This window comes from Cyrtonyx montezumae, unplaced genomic scaffold (assembly GCF_038088225.1).
Source record: "Cyrtonyx montezumae isolate F1298 unplaced genomic scaffold, pur_monq_1.0 scaffold_20, whole genome shotgun sequence".
NCBI classification, from domain to species: domain Eukaryota; kingdom Metazoa; phylum Chordata; class Aves; order Galliformes; family Odontophoridae; genus Cyrtonyx; species Cyrtonyx montezumae.
In genome coordinates this window covers 7,413,596-7,428,298 of record NW_027071937.1, presented here as the reverse complement: position 1 = coordinate 7,428,298, position 14,703 = coordinate 7,413,596, and the positions used below count along the sequence as shown (strand labels likewise).

At 42.5% G+C, this 14,703-nt stretch overlaps 1 protein-coding gene across 1 annotated transcript in view; it reads right to left on the bottom strand.

The window, feature by feature from the left end:
• The window catches only part of TNC (tenascin C), an 83,532-nt gene extending 73,383 nt beyond the window's left edge, over positions 1-10,149 (bottom strand). The window contains exon 1 of the mRNA XM_065737626.1: positions 10,077-10,149. The gene's annotated coding sequence lies outside the window, so the exon portion shown is untranslated. The remainder of the gene's footprint in view (positions 1-10,076) is intronic.
• Positions 10,150-14,703: the final 4,554 nt, after the last annotated feature.

Sequence of the window (14,703 nt, the reverse complement as noted above, 5' to 3'; positions counted from 1 at the left end):
AGATTAGGATCAAGACTTATTAATACTACGAGGAATTTGTAAGGATTTGGATCCATGGACTTGAAGGTTGTGGATTTAATAATCATTACACCACGATCAATTTTTGTTAACTGGAGCAACAAAACTCACTGGCTTTCAAGGTAACCACATGCAGTCTTTAAAGCAGAAAGCTGTCATCACAGCTGTCTTAGTGCTAAAAGCAAAACCCTAATGCAAAGGAAGATAGTGCAGAAGGACATTAAATCATGCACCCTCTTGAAATTAAGAAAAAGCTGCAGTTTAACCCCTTTTATAAACACTTGCATCATCGCTGCCATTCCTGCAAGTGAAGATAAGCAAGCATAGAGACAAATCATTATCCTGGTCGTAGACACTTGTGTTTCTGGTCTTGAAAGCATATCCTAAAAGTGTTTAAAAATAATAAATCACGGTCTCAAATTAACAAATAAGGATCTTTAAGCTCTCTGTCCTGCTTTTGAGTCTGAGCAGCAGATCATCATAAAGTCAAGAATCTGACTGATGCAGAACCCATCATTTGCTTTGTAATTCTCAGTCTTTGCAGGCAGCTGAAGAGGTGAAAGGTTCACCGAAGGAGTAGAAATGTGAGCCAGGCAACAGAGCTGTTCAAACTGCAAAGTTTTTGTGCAGAGCAACCAAATGCTCGCTGAACAAGCTGGAACTAACATGCTCACTTTCAAGGAAGACCTCTGGATGTTGAACCATGGGTTCAAAAGCAATATCCTGGAGGCAGAGGGAAAAAGGGATCTGATAGGTAGGATAGGCACTGCCCATTTTCTCTGTGATCTATGGACAAAGAGAAGTGATGGGAAAACAGAGTGCCACCAGCTCTATGCCGAGCACATCCCATTTGTGTGGTGCTGAGGGGGAAGACAAGCTCTCTCTGCTCTCCCCTTGAATTTCACAATGCATTGCACTGTGTTGTTACACGAGGCTGGGAGTGGTGAGGTCACATCACAAAAGCATACCCCAGGAGCAGAGGGAGGCCCCTTCTTGCCTTGCCTTTCCCCCAGCGTTTCCGGTAGGAGCCCGTACACCTCTCCTCATATCCTGCAGTTGGCTGCTTCTGGGACCAAAGGGAAACCTCAAAGCAGATGGGATTTAGCTTACTTACATTTTCTGTAGCTAACTCAAATTTCATTAAAGACAGCTGTAATCCCAGACTTCTTCAAATGGGTTAGCTCAGTTCTTACGTAGCTTCTGTATCTTTAGAAATCCAGGTTTTAGCTTTAATTTGAACCAAAAAAAAAAAAAGAAAAAACTGAGTGACTGTGTCAGAAACATTGAAGCCTCAAACTCGACAAAAAGTTGCAAGCTTGCAGTTGAATCCTGACCATTAAGTTCAGTTTCCCAGTTTATGGTCATACTTAAGATGTCTGTCCTTTCAGAGCTAACAAACAAGACAAAACTTCCACAACAGAATAACCTATATCAGCCCACATGTATATGACAGAGCAGCAACAGGAATCACGTGTCCTGCTTTTATTCTGAATACAATTTTTTCACCTGGATGCTTTTGGAGCAAAAAATTGTAGGACGCTATTGTGCAAATATTCTTTCAAAGCTTCATTTACCAAAAGATAGTCAATTGAATATTCAAGTTTAATTCACAAAAGAATGGACATTTCTTTTCCTGCACTAGCAGTATCAATCATTTAATAATACCAATGTTTTCAAAACAATCAAGACAGAGCAGAAAGGGCTTGTTGCTGTGTAAATTCAATTCTTTGGGTATCCCAAATGAATGTCAGTCACTGTCTACAATAAGGAATGCACAAAAGCACACAGACAAGGTGAAGATCTAACCAAGAAAAGAGTTCCTGCTGTAGATCTATTTTCATCTTTTATCTCCAGGAAAGCTCTGATTTTACTACAGTACAGTTAGGTTTCTCTCATGTAAAAATATTTATATTATGGGAGAGTTTTCCTAACGTTATTAGTTCCAGCCACATTTATTCTGGCAAAGGCAGTGGCGTTCACAAGGCTGACTTCTAAAATTGATGCCTGGAGAACACAGAGAGGATGTAGGACCTATGCAGCTATCAAATCCCAAATATTTTATTTCCCTTTAAAAGCTTTTTACAGACACTATTATGCAATGAGGATTACAAGTACTCATGTAGCAGCCAGTGCTTTGGTATCCCAAAATGATCATGTCCAAGATTGCTCGTTACAGTTAGGAAGTGATTCCATTTTGCAAAGCCAACAAGTTACTCCATGTCATGAATTCCAGTCCATTAGAGCTGCATTCAGCCCACGTCCTCCCTCTGTAGTTTTCCACCACCTCAACACATTCATAGACACACTGAAAAGTTTGTGTCTCGCTACCTGTTGGTAAGTGATTGAAAAGAAGTGTGGTGGGAAACCCGGAGTTCAGTACATCAAGCATCTCGGATTTCCCCTTGGCCTTTGGCCAAAGTGCAGAAGCACTTCTGGACTTTACACATATTTCTCTGATGCTATCATGACTCCCTTTTTTCCTTTTTCTTTTTCTTTTTTTTTTTTTCCCTTCCCTTCTGTCTGCATTACGGGTGTCTGTTCTCAATTTGCTGTGTAACGAAGTGACACAGGGTTTAGGAACGTCCCCTGGAACAAACCATCACTCTCTGCCTCCTGTGACGGCGAGACTCGTGGCTCTGACTTCACGGCACCCGGGACTAACAAGCACAGAGCTACTGCAGCAGCCCTGGCAAGAATGAAAAGAGCAACCAGACTCCATACGTCCGCCCAGCACTGAGGGGGAAGTGAGTGAGGACAGATTTTCCATTCTATATCCAGAGGCCCATCTTACGGGAAATTTCAGTCAGTAAAAGCAAAATGTTACTGGAATGTTGCCTTCCTTCAGCTTGCATGGAATTTTTTATTATTATTAAATTTGGAGAAACAGGTGTGAAAAATTCATCCCTTTCCCCACGGGGCTTGTTCATACACTGCAGATTGGGTGGACTCCGCGAGATGCAGAAGGGCTTCTGTCTGGCAGCACTACCTGCAGACAAATACCTGTTTCCAATTAGTTGTGGCTGTTTCCCCCCCTGCCCACCCCAAGGCAAGCCAGAAGAAAAGCGTTTGGCAGCAACAGTGGTATTGTCTGCTGAAACAAGCTGCCAAATAACTTCCTTTGCATTCAGATTATCCCATGACGTAGCCACAGAAGTGAGCTGGGGCATCTTGCTGCTCTGTGAGCAGTCACAATAAAACAAATCACTCTCTGTAGGTAGAGGATGCTCAGCCACACTGAGAGATCACCGGGATGTGACAGAACCCCTTCTAAGACTGCTCTTCCTTTGGGCCAGGGAGCACAGAGGCTGCATAAAACCAGAACACAACTTCCCTGTTTGTGCCATCTCCGCAGCCACACTCCCAGACCTCAGATTCTCAAAACAGAGCTGCAGAGTGGGTACTAACCCCTGATGCACTGATTCTCCTCCTAGAGCAGAGCCTCTGTGCTAATAACATAATCCATGTCAATACTCACACATCAGTGCCATGATAAGCACTGGTAACCAGTCAAGTGTGTGGGCTGGTATAAGCAAGCTTACAGCTTCTGCAATGGAGGTGTCACAGACATACACTGAGAAATGCTCAATCAGAAGCTCATGAGAACTACTACGGTATATCAAATCTTCAGGCAGCCAGATGATGATAGCCAGAAAAATGGGGAGAAATACCCTGCCTTTATTCTATGGGGACCTATGTCGTGAACTTCATATATTCACATGTTATAGTTACAGTTCGGGAAAGAAAGCACACTAGATTTTACTCCTTTCAGTGGCTGCTTCAGAGAGCAGAGACAGTTTCAGAGATTTAGGAGGTCATAGATCCGGTAAGAAAAAATAAAATCAAAAAAGGTGCAGAAAATAGTGAGCAATTCACATCTCCAGGCTAATCAGCACTTGGCGTTTCTAAAGACAATCTTGGAAGTGATCCTTAGCACCAGTGCCTGTTCCAACAGTGGTAAAGATGAAGCAGTTAACCATCAGTAAAATAGAAAAATACATTTTTAACATCTGCTGGCAGACGAGAGCAAGGAGTTCGGTAACAAGGGCAAAGAACATACAAAATGTTCTTAGTTTTTTCACTTAGCCCTTGTTCTTTCCAGAAGCTGACTTCTAAGCATAATGTTGGCTATGTCAAAGGGAACTACGGACACTTTGCAGGTTTTCTCTGCTAAAAGCAGACCAAGGTTATACCTACGTCTCTTTCACAGAGAGACCTGCTCTTCCCCTTTTGCTTTTAGCTCTTCTACTTATGTTTTGCCTAGGTGTAATGCATGCACTTAAGAGAGAATGTATGAAATATGCCCTGAAGAGGAGACTTGTCTGAAAAATAATGTTTGAAAAACAGACAATTACAATAGTGTTCATTCAAACGCAAGTGGATTCTGGATGCTGATAGACAGGGCTCACTGGGGAGCACTAAGCAGAGTGCTCGTTCCATAATCAGCCTTTTCAGATGGAAGTTACAGAAGGGCTGGGCTGCTGTTTCCACCTGCCAACTCTCATTTTCCTACACAATCTGATGGAGTTGATCATGTATCACATTTCTTATTCTATTTTTTTAACCATTAAATTAAATCTCTCACTCCACTAAAGAAGAATGTGATGAAAGGCAACTCTATTTCAGAGAGTTCATACATTCACAGCATCCTGGGACTGCCTGACCTCCAGACTACTGTGCATTTAATGTGAGACGTGAATGCGAGAGCCTTCAAAAACATCAGGGTGGTTTAACTGTGGAGAAAGGGGGTGAGAGGAAGGAGAAGACTCGAGCAAATCTTGATGCTAACGGGTGTAAATCCAAAATAGCTTCCTATAAGCAAATACTGTTACTCCAAACTTTGACTGGTGCAAGTGAACTCATCTTCTAAATGACGAGATGAAGGACTGGATGAGAGGAAGCAGTTGATGTTTCACCACACAGTAAAAAGCCAACTGTGTCAATAGACTGTATTCCATCTGGAAGAAGAAAGCTTCTAAAAGTGGCTGAATTTGACACCAGAAACGCATAGGTGCAGCATCCTATATGGTATCAGGAAACACTAGGTGAGACATAACACATCAACAGGATGCATTTTTTCCTTGAGAACATGAATAATGTGGCTCAGGGAGCTTCATGACATAGGGAGTGCAGATCTCCAATTCCTTCACAGGTTAATTGATCTATTTGGGCAAAATGTCAACAACCTGGACACTTCCACAAAGCTTTCTCCAAATAGCCTCGAGGAAATTGAGCTTGGAAATCAGGTTGAGCACAGCACAAAACCTTGGAAGAGCTCTGAGATCTGCGGGACATTACTGAATTGTTTCCTGTCCAGCTACGTAAAACAGCATATATAATATATAACTTCTTTAATATTTCATGAAGTTAATTAATGAAAGTTCCTGATCACAAACTCGTCCTAAGGTCAATTAAAAGAACTGGGCAAACAGAAGAGCTTCCATTCTCTAGGCAAGCAGTTAAACAAGTTAGGAAATGATAGGAGCTATGCCACAAAAGTCAGAGACCACATACACTGACCACCACGTCAGAAAGATGCTTGTCCCTTCCTATGACTTTCCAGTCCTGGATGACCAAGAGATGTCATACCATGACATAACACATATTTGCCAGGAGTAGAGACCTACAGTCAAAAAGGCAATGTTAAAGAGGGAAGGCAATCTTGGAAGTCAGCACAGTCTTTCTCTCATTCTCACGATACATGGAACAGTAAGATCCATATACTGAGAAGAGGCCTCCCCAGCACAAGCAAGAGATACTAGACTGCCACTAAAATCCATCCAGAGAGAAACATCCCGCTTTTGTCACTTTACACTGCTTGCACAGTAAAATCCATTCATTCCTCATACCCACAGCAGAAATGGCAGTAGAGGAGTAGGTCCTCAGTGCCTCCTGCTCCCCAGCTGGGCACCACCAGGCCATATGGCTCAGCCTGAACTCAGGATGCCTTCAACCATTTGTAAAGTATTTTCCTCCTGCTCAATAAACTACCCATGTATCACATACAGCTCTTAGAAACACCTGCAGACTCTTGAGTATTTCCTTTAAAAAACATGCAACTGCTGAACTCATACACACTTTCAGCACAGATAAACTGCAGTCTGTGCAAAGGGGCTGTTTATGTCCAACCCTCCTTCTGTTTTTGGAATTGGTGCCTTATCCCTTCTAGGTAGGTTTTAAAGCCACTGATATTATTTGCAGTGAAGCTTTCACAGCTGCCTTCCGCTGTGTCAGTTCCATTACAGGAATGCAGCGTATCCTTCTGCATCCCTTTGTTCCCAAATTCCAGCTCAAATTCTTCATTCCAATGTTCTGACCTCACACACCAGGCTGCTTAGGTCTTTTCCACAGCACCTTCTGATACACAGACCTTTTGTAAAGACCTATTTCAATGTTTCCTTGGTAAGCATGCTTTACCCCAAGTCACTAAGCTGACATGCTGAAGAAAGCAGCTCAACATGAGATCCCTCTGAACATCAAATATCAGTTGTTTGCTTCCTGAGCTATGGTAGGTGTGATGCACAGCTTCCACCTTTGCAACACAATGACTGAGGTTAGCTTTCAGAGCCTACTGGAGACAGCTACCTAATGTGAAGTCTCACCAGTACTAAACTTTCTCATGTATTTCATAGTCCTTAGTATTCACATCACCCAATTTGGAACCTCCTTGGAAGTTATGCTTATTTAGAGTACAATTAGGTCTTTGTCATGCTATATAAGCATGTATAATCATTGAATCAGCAAGGTTGGAAAAGATCATCCAGTCCAACCATCTACCTATCACCAATATTTCCCACTAAACCATATCCCTCAGTACAACATCCAAATGTTTCAGCACATTGTACTGGCAGTGTATGAGGATGGAAAGGACAGCTGGATTCTGAACAAGTTCAGTGCAGCCTTTCACAGCTGCTAAAGAGCCCCGAAGTTATGGCATAAATGATACCCATACATTCTGTACTGCAGCATCTCCCCAACTTCTAACACAGGATATCAGAAATAGCATAATGTTCTTTCTCTAATGACATAACACTGAAGTTTTGAACGTACTTGATAAACATTGCTTTGGCTCCCGTTCACACTGCCTGCCAACATACACAACAGACTTTGCAGCAGATATCTTGAACAATCTTCCATTCAGGTTTCCCTTGCAATAGCAACAGGGGATGGAAGAACCCTTTGCTCTTATACCTTGAGAGCCCCAAAGTAGGAAAAAACCCCAATGCTTATTGCTCAATGCTGAGTTAAGCAGCAGCAAGAAAAGTGATGTCATTGAGGGCACCAATTCTGTTTCTTGGAGACATTTGGATGAAAAGGCAATGTGGGGGACTGATTTCATTTTGTAAGAATCCCAGCTATAAACAGATTTGCAAATTATTGTGACAGACAGTAAGCGTTTTGTGAGAATGTTTACCACTGAATTCCAGAGCCAGGATCTGGCCAACAACATCATCTCAACCATCATAACGAATGAGTAGGGACTTCCAGGAATCAATGCTGCAAAGGAAGGTGCTTCAAGGCAGGCTGGAAGTGAGGAGATGACTGGGCAAAAGGTGAAGGGGGAAGGCATTCTTTCCCCAGTGATGCAGCAGGGATTAAGGTCTGAAGCCACAGGACAGCTAGCCAATGAGCTGAGCACATCTGGCTGTGTGGAGGTGTTAGCCAGAAGTCTGACAAATGGATTTGTACCTACAAAATGAGTCCCTAAGGTGTCAGGATAGCACTGCAAGTGAAGAAAGATGTTTGACTTGAGCTTTATCTACTTATAATTACTGTCGCACTTCCTCTCTTCCGTAAAGTAATCAGCATATTAGAACAGTACAGGGTCGGATGGAAATACTTGTCTAGGTAATCTCATGAAAGGAGAAAGAGTAAGTATCCCATGATACAGATCTTGTTCTTCATGGCATAGAAAACCACAACACAATCAACTCTGAAAAAAGATAGGGCTAAGTTTGAAAGTTGAACCTGGAAAAAATGAATTGTGCTTTAGTGCAATTCTTCCCCTTTCCAATATCCTCTACCTGAGAACCAGACTGCATTTTGTATGGTTACAGACAAAACACAAATCAAGGACCACATAACATAGATGATGTCATATGCAGAACCTGTAATGTAGCCAGAAGCCAGATCACTCTGCACCTGGGAGGATGCTTCAGCCAAACCAAATTCTGCATCACTTTGTTATCAGAGGTGAAGGAAGATTTTTCTTTGGGACATCTTTGAGAAAAATAAAGAACTGCTTTAGCTTTCCAAAAGGAAAGAAGAGAGTGAGAGGAGTGGCCACCAAAAAACCCCTTGCCTTTCCCAACCTTTAAGTTAAAGAATTATTTTTCCTAATAATTCACAGTAACTGTCAGACCTTGAACTTTCAGACATTTACACATTGAGCTGACTAGAACCCTCTGGGCAGCCACAGCATGAAATCTGGTTCATCAGTATCATGCTCACTGGGACCAGAAGCTCAAGGAAGAATGAAACTGAGGAGCTGGAAGAGCCAGCACAGAAGGAGCTCACTGCTGATTCCAAGCATCTGCATTCAAAAACCAAACAAATTCCTCTAAGAATTCAATACATCAACATCAATACAGAAATAATTCCTAGTTTGAAATAGGTACCTATAACTCTGCATAGCTATCTACCTACCTGTCTGGAGTTTCAGAAGTGTATCTAAGATCTGAGGAGGAACAGATGCTTATAAAATTTCCTGGGCTACAGATCTGGGCTCATGAGCCTCAGGCATGTTTGCTCTTTTCATTCTGTCTTATTAATGCTGAGTAACAACACATTCCCCACCAATGATGACTGTGTTCATAAATATTTACAGCAACCGAGTGAGATCCTACTTTATCCCATCCACCCATCCACACTCAAGTGTGATGGGGCACCTAAACTGTTCCGCTGCCAAAAGCAGAGATCTTCACAACATATAAAGCAATAGGGTTCAACTTTGCATGGAGTTCAGCCAGTTTTCATCAGCTGCAGATCTGGTTTTGCACACTGTATACTTAAGCACCTTATAACACCACCTGTTTCCTTGCTTTAGTACCAGACATCCAGACTACCTGTTTCATCTTCCCTGGTAGATACAATCTCCCACATTTTCCTTAAGAAGTGAAGAGCACCCCAAGCACTAGATTTGGCTTGTGGGCTCAGGACTCTGTTGTGCTGTTTTTTTTTTCCACCCAGAGTTTATTTACAGACTGAAGGAAAGAAACTGTGGAATGAGGAGATGGTTCCTTTCCAAGCCAAATCAATCTATGAAACTGCCTTTTAATGACAGCTTTGGCTTACTGCATTTAACCTTATTGATCCTGAACATAAATGAAATTTCAGCTCATTGGATTTCAGCTTAAAACACGACCCTTAGTTCTAGAAAACACCAAGAGAAGGCCAGTAGTGGAATTCACTGAAATGAATAACATTTGCTGCTTGTTTGCAAGGAGCAAAGCCCCAATATAAACCATTCATTTTTGTGCCTGTTTTCCCAGTTTTCCCTCCTGCATTATTAAGTCATTCAGAGGACAGTAATTCGTTATTCCCTTTAGTGATAAATGCAATAGAGGAAAGCATGCTATAGATTCAGTTTACAATAAATTTTACACATTTCAGGTTTGCTTTTGGTTTCTTTGTTGTTTTTCCTTGTTAACTCAAAAGAAAAATGATTTTAAGAAATACTAAATGTCATCAAAATTCAGAAGCATGAGGACAGTCTTGCAGTAAATGCTCCGATCACCCCCATGACAGAGACAAATGTTTAACAGTCTCTGTGCCTGTGTTTCCTCATCAGAAATCCAGCGAGTCCTTTAGTTTTTCCAATTTTCATGGCAGGAACTGCCTGACTTTCTGGGCCTTCTGCACATAACATGATGATTTAAAGCAGGGCTTGCAGCAAGACAAGCACTGAATAAAAGCAACACAGCTGAAGACAAAATTTGACCGAGGACGTTCAGTAGTTAGCCCCCAAAAGGCTCAAAACAGAATTAAATTCAGTGTCAAAGCAACAACTACACAAAAGCCAATCTTCCACAAGCCTGGAATTTAATGACACATTCACTTACGCTGTGGTCGGCAGGATGCTACTAGCTGAACGCACAGCTCCAGTACATTCCAGCAGCAGGTGCTTTTGAATGACTCCTCAGCACCCAGCTGTGCTGAGAAGGATTTCCAAAGCATGCCCGAGGTGGCTTGAAATGGGAGGAGGGAGGAGGGAGGGAGCTAGCTGAATGGCCTATCGCAGTATCTCCATCACTTTCCTATCCGTATTTGGAGGGAACAGGAGCTCCCCACGTATCCGCATGCTGGCGAGGCTGTAGGGCTGAGGTTTACCTCAGCAGTCTGCTCTGTCTCGCTCTGCCCGGTGCGATGCAGGCTGCAGGAGGACCTGCCGAGCTTGTCATTTGCGCGGCAGTGTTTAAAACCGCTGCGAAGAAATCCAGAGGATACTGAACAGAGCGACTCCCTTCCTGCCAAGATGTGTAAACATGAACAAATATGGGCTCTGCATGGAGAGCATCAAAGTCAGGAAGCACTCAGCCCAGCACAACACCCCACTGCTGTGGGAGGACTCGAGTGTGAAAGAGTGCTTCAGTGTGTGTGTTCTGACCAGACAGATGATGAGGGAATCGTGGCTTTAATGCCAGTTGGATGGGCAGCACTGCACGGAGACTAATGAAACAGGGATGCAGTTCTCTCACACCACATGGATACCCATGGGGTGCCTCTGTCTGAGCAGCACCCTCTCCAGATCTGTTCTTCACATCTTCCAGCCCCGCTCTGATTTGCATGGAGATGCAAAGGGGCAGATCTCAAACTCAAAGCGTATAATCAATGTGATGCCTTGTGTATAGAGAGCTCACATGAGGAAGGCCCTCCAGAAAAGACTGAGTTTGGATTTGTATTTGAAAAGGATATGACATCCTATAGTCTGAGAATGCTGTGCTTCTGTTACGTAGTCTGAGTGTTCTGGGGCAGATTTCAGTGATACAGCACAGCAGAATGTGGTGAAGTCATGCTAAGTAACAAGCTGGCCATCTCTCATTAGTTTGTCATTTTTATCTTGCTATTTCAAGAGACCTGCCTGGGGTTTCCTATATCAGACAGGATCTCCAGGCTGTTTTGTAATGACCTAATCATCTTTGATTACAAGCCCTTGAGAAAATGGTGTAAGAACATTACGCATCACACTTCAGCAGCTTTCTTCTCCCTCTGCTCAGGCTGAGAACAGCACAGACATTCTGCTGTGAGGATCAGTAGCAGAGTATGGAGTTTTGCTTCTGTAACAAAACACATGAATCCACACACTGCATCTTTCCACCAGCTGGGGAATCAATTCTCAGCAGAGCTCTTCTTAAAGGGTTGAGTTGCAGTTACTTCCTAAGGGAAGGGAAAAACTTCTTTCCTTTAATTTTCTCTAGAACAAAATTGTTTCTTATTTTTTACTGTTTTTAATGATGTTGGATGCTGCATGCTGCAGGTATAACTGGAAACCAGTACTGAATTCTCTGCAGAGTCTCAGATCCTTCTGATGGAAGACTCAAACTCCCTGCAAATCCCAGAAGTCCTCAGTGGTCAGAGCAATCACTTTGACAACATTTTTCAAAGCCCAGTTAGAACTGGATCTCCTTCCATCTCATGCCAGAAACATCAGTTAAAGAGGCTTGGGTTTCCTTTTCCACTCAGTCTTCCATGAGTGAAGAAAGCCTTCATCAGGGCATGGAGATGAAAGGACCTTGTGTGCTTACTGTGCTTCTCTTACTGAGCTATAATGAATGATCTGTAAGTGTGCACGAAGCCTGCTTGCCTGCCTAACCCCAGCACCTTCTTCTACAGCCACTGTCATGTTGCCCCTGCCAAGGACATGCAATGGTGTCACTAAATCATTACTGAAAATGAATGGGATCCACCTGTGAATATTCACTTTCTTAAGTAAAAGAGTTGTAGGGGGAAGGATTAAATATTCAGTAGGGCTCTCACTCTCAGATGATACAGCTGCAAAAATCAGTGGTGGTCTGCAGTAAGCTGAATATCCTTTATGCAAACTTTGTTACCTTAGCCAAGGCTCTAGGGTTAGGTCCTCCAAAGGAGTCTGATGCTCACAAGCTGAGCAAAGGCCCTGCTTCAGGTGCTTGGCTCTGTCTGCTTCCACCCCTCAAAGGAGACAAAGTCTCAGACACCCAGAGATGAACACAAAAAAGATATTCCCCAAAGCCTAAAGAAAGTTACAGTGCCTCTATGATACCCCATATCCTGCCATATGGTATCATTTTGAACTGCAGGCAAATTCATGTTGAATTTACCCATATTCAGAACAAAAACAACACACACACGAATCCAACTTCAAATTCATGGGGGACAAATAAATATGTAAAGTTTATAAACTTGGGAGTTTTGCTGAGTCAATGCCCACAGCATATGACTCTACATCATGTAGTTAAAGGAGATGTAGAGATACAAGAGCATCATATGTAATTGTAAACCATTTGAAATTATTGCTGGCAAAGGATAACTGTGCCAAAAATGCATCAGTGAGAGGTTTTCATAAAGTCTCATGGTGAAGGTCAACAATCTGATGCTAGTAGTTCCCTTAATATCACCTTAGGCCTGTGAACACCTTGTCATCATCTAAAGAACATTTGGTTCTTCTCACCCTATTTCTGCTTATTAACAAAAAGTGAAATTATGCAAACAAATCTCCTTCCTTGCACAGGAAGGGAATAAAACATTGTCATATAAACTGAAGGCCCTGAATTGCATTATCATGCACGTTGAGTTGCCTGCCCTGGAGGGAGAGCAAATGAAATTTATGATTTTATTACAGCCTTCTTAGGGCATCAGTATCGTATGACCAAGCTTTATTTCAAATAAGAATCAGGACTTGAGCCTGCCTTGTATCTTACCCTTCCCAAATATATATACCCAGCTCACAACAGCACTGCTTACAAAACAAGTTGTTCTAGAGGCAGTGGAACAGACTGAATTCTTATTGATTTGTGTCTTTTGCCTCTGAAATTTCCCTTTTGCCCTTCCCTGGCACAATACTCCTACCAAGTGTAAGACACTGTGTTCTATTCCTATTTAAGACCTACGCAGCAGGTCTGACCAGCCAGTGCATGTGTATTCACTCACTAGCAGGCTGCAACCAACTGTGGGGGAACAGCTGAATTCTCATGTCTTTGTAATGTCTCAGTTGCCTGTATTTCTATCAGATTTGGTTCTTTTGCTCAGCACAGCTGCTAAATTCACAAATGCGTAGAGGTTTACTAACAGCAAGGCTTCCACTCCTCAAACATCCAATTGACAATGTGTTGAGCCTACAGGTGGGTGTGGAGTATGGGGGAGGAGATAAAGCAGGCAGGCTGAGCAGATGAACTGAGCAGACAAATACTTCAGTTGCATAAACCCTATTTCCCTAGAAAAACATGCTAAAAATACAGTTTATAAAAGAAAAAAAAAAAAAGAAGAAAAATGAAGAGGTTTGGAATAATTTATCTTTTTGCTCTTTTTCAGCACAGCCAATCTGTTTTAGAGTTAAATCAAGCCCTACTATTTTTAGTCTTTGCCTAATAAAACTATTTTAAGCTGCATGAAACCCAGCTTTGCCTAGAACTTCCACAGAAAGGTGAAGAGCTTAGCAGTGTTGTACAACTACAGACAAAATGACTGCTACTCTTCTGAACAACATCTGAACCTTCAGATAAGCCTAATGATCAAGCTAAGTTGCTCAGATAGGTCTACAGCCCACCAGCAAACTGTTAAGAGAGATCATGTTCATCATCAAACATGCAGGCGCACTTGGGTGAGATAGGCACACCAGGGAGGGATAAGGTTTCACCATTAATCCCCTTTCTAAATGGGAGTACACAGAGGGGCAAAGAGAGGAATCCTGCAGAGTTTGGAGGAGAGATACTGCCCATTTTTTGAACAAAGGAAGAGCTGGGGCCTCCAGCCTTGAGGGAGAAAGGCCCACAAGAGCTACTGTAAGCTATTAGTTTGATTTTACTTTCTCTTGTTCTACCATAATGATCTATGCTTTCAAGAGCACAAGCAACTGAAATGCACGTCTCCTCCACCTGCAATACATTCAGTGCAGCACTAAACCCAAGCTGTTAGGTGTTTCTCACCTGGGATGCTAATGCCACTTTAACACAGAGCTGCTGTGTGTGTGACCAGCTGAGAGCTCATACTGTGCAATGAGTAATTTAGTAGTTGGGTAGAGATAGTGATAGGAGGATGGTTGGACTAGATGATCTTATAGGTCCTTTCCAACCTTATGAACTTATGAACTTATGAATGCGCAATTGTCTGCTCCTGCCTCTGTAGCCAATGTAATGCTTACCTTAACCCCGTGTAGAAGCAGATGAGCTGAAACTGCAAGAACACACAGAGATGAATGTTCTTAGGAGGATACAGTGCAAAAAGTAAGATAATAAACTTCATTGGCAGCAGTGAATGCCTGCAGACAAGTCTTAAGTTAGTTTGTTCACTGTTCTGCCCAGCAGCACAGCAGTAACCATCCCCTTTTCTCTTCACTGCAGCTGTAGGTTAGGTCACTGCAAAGCTTTCAGAGAATCCTTATGAAGGCTCTAGCTACACTAAACTTTGTTTTTTTTTCTTTACACAGCAAATTCCACCCCCCTACAGGTCCGTGACCCAATTCAGTCTCAAAGCATCCAGTAGAAGCACACA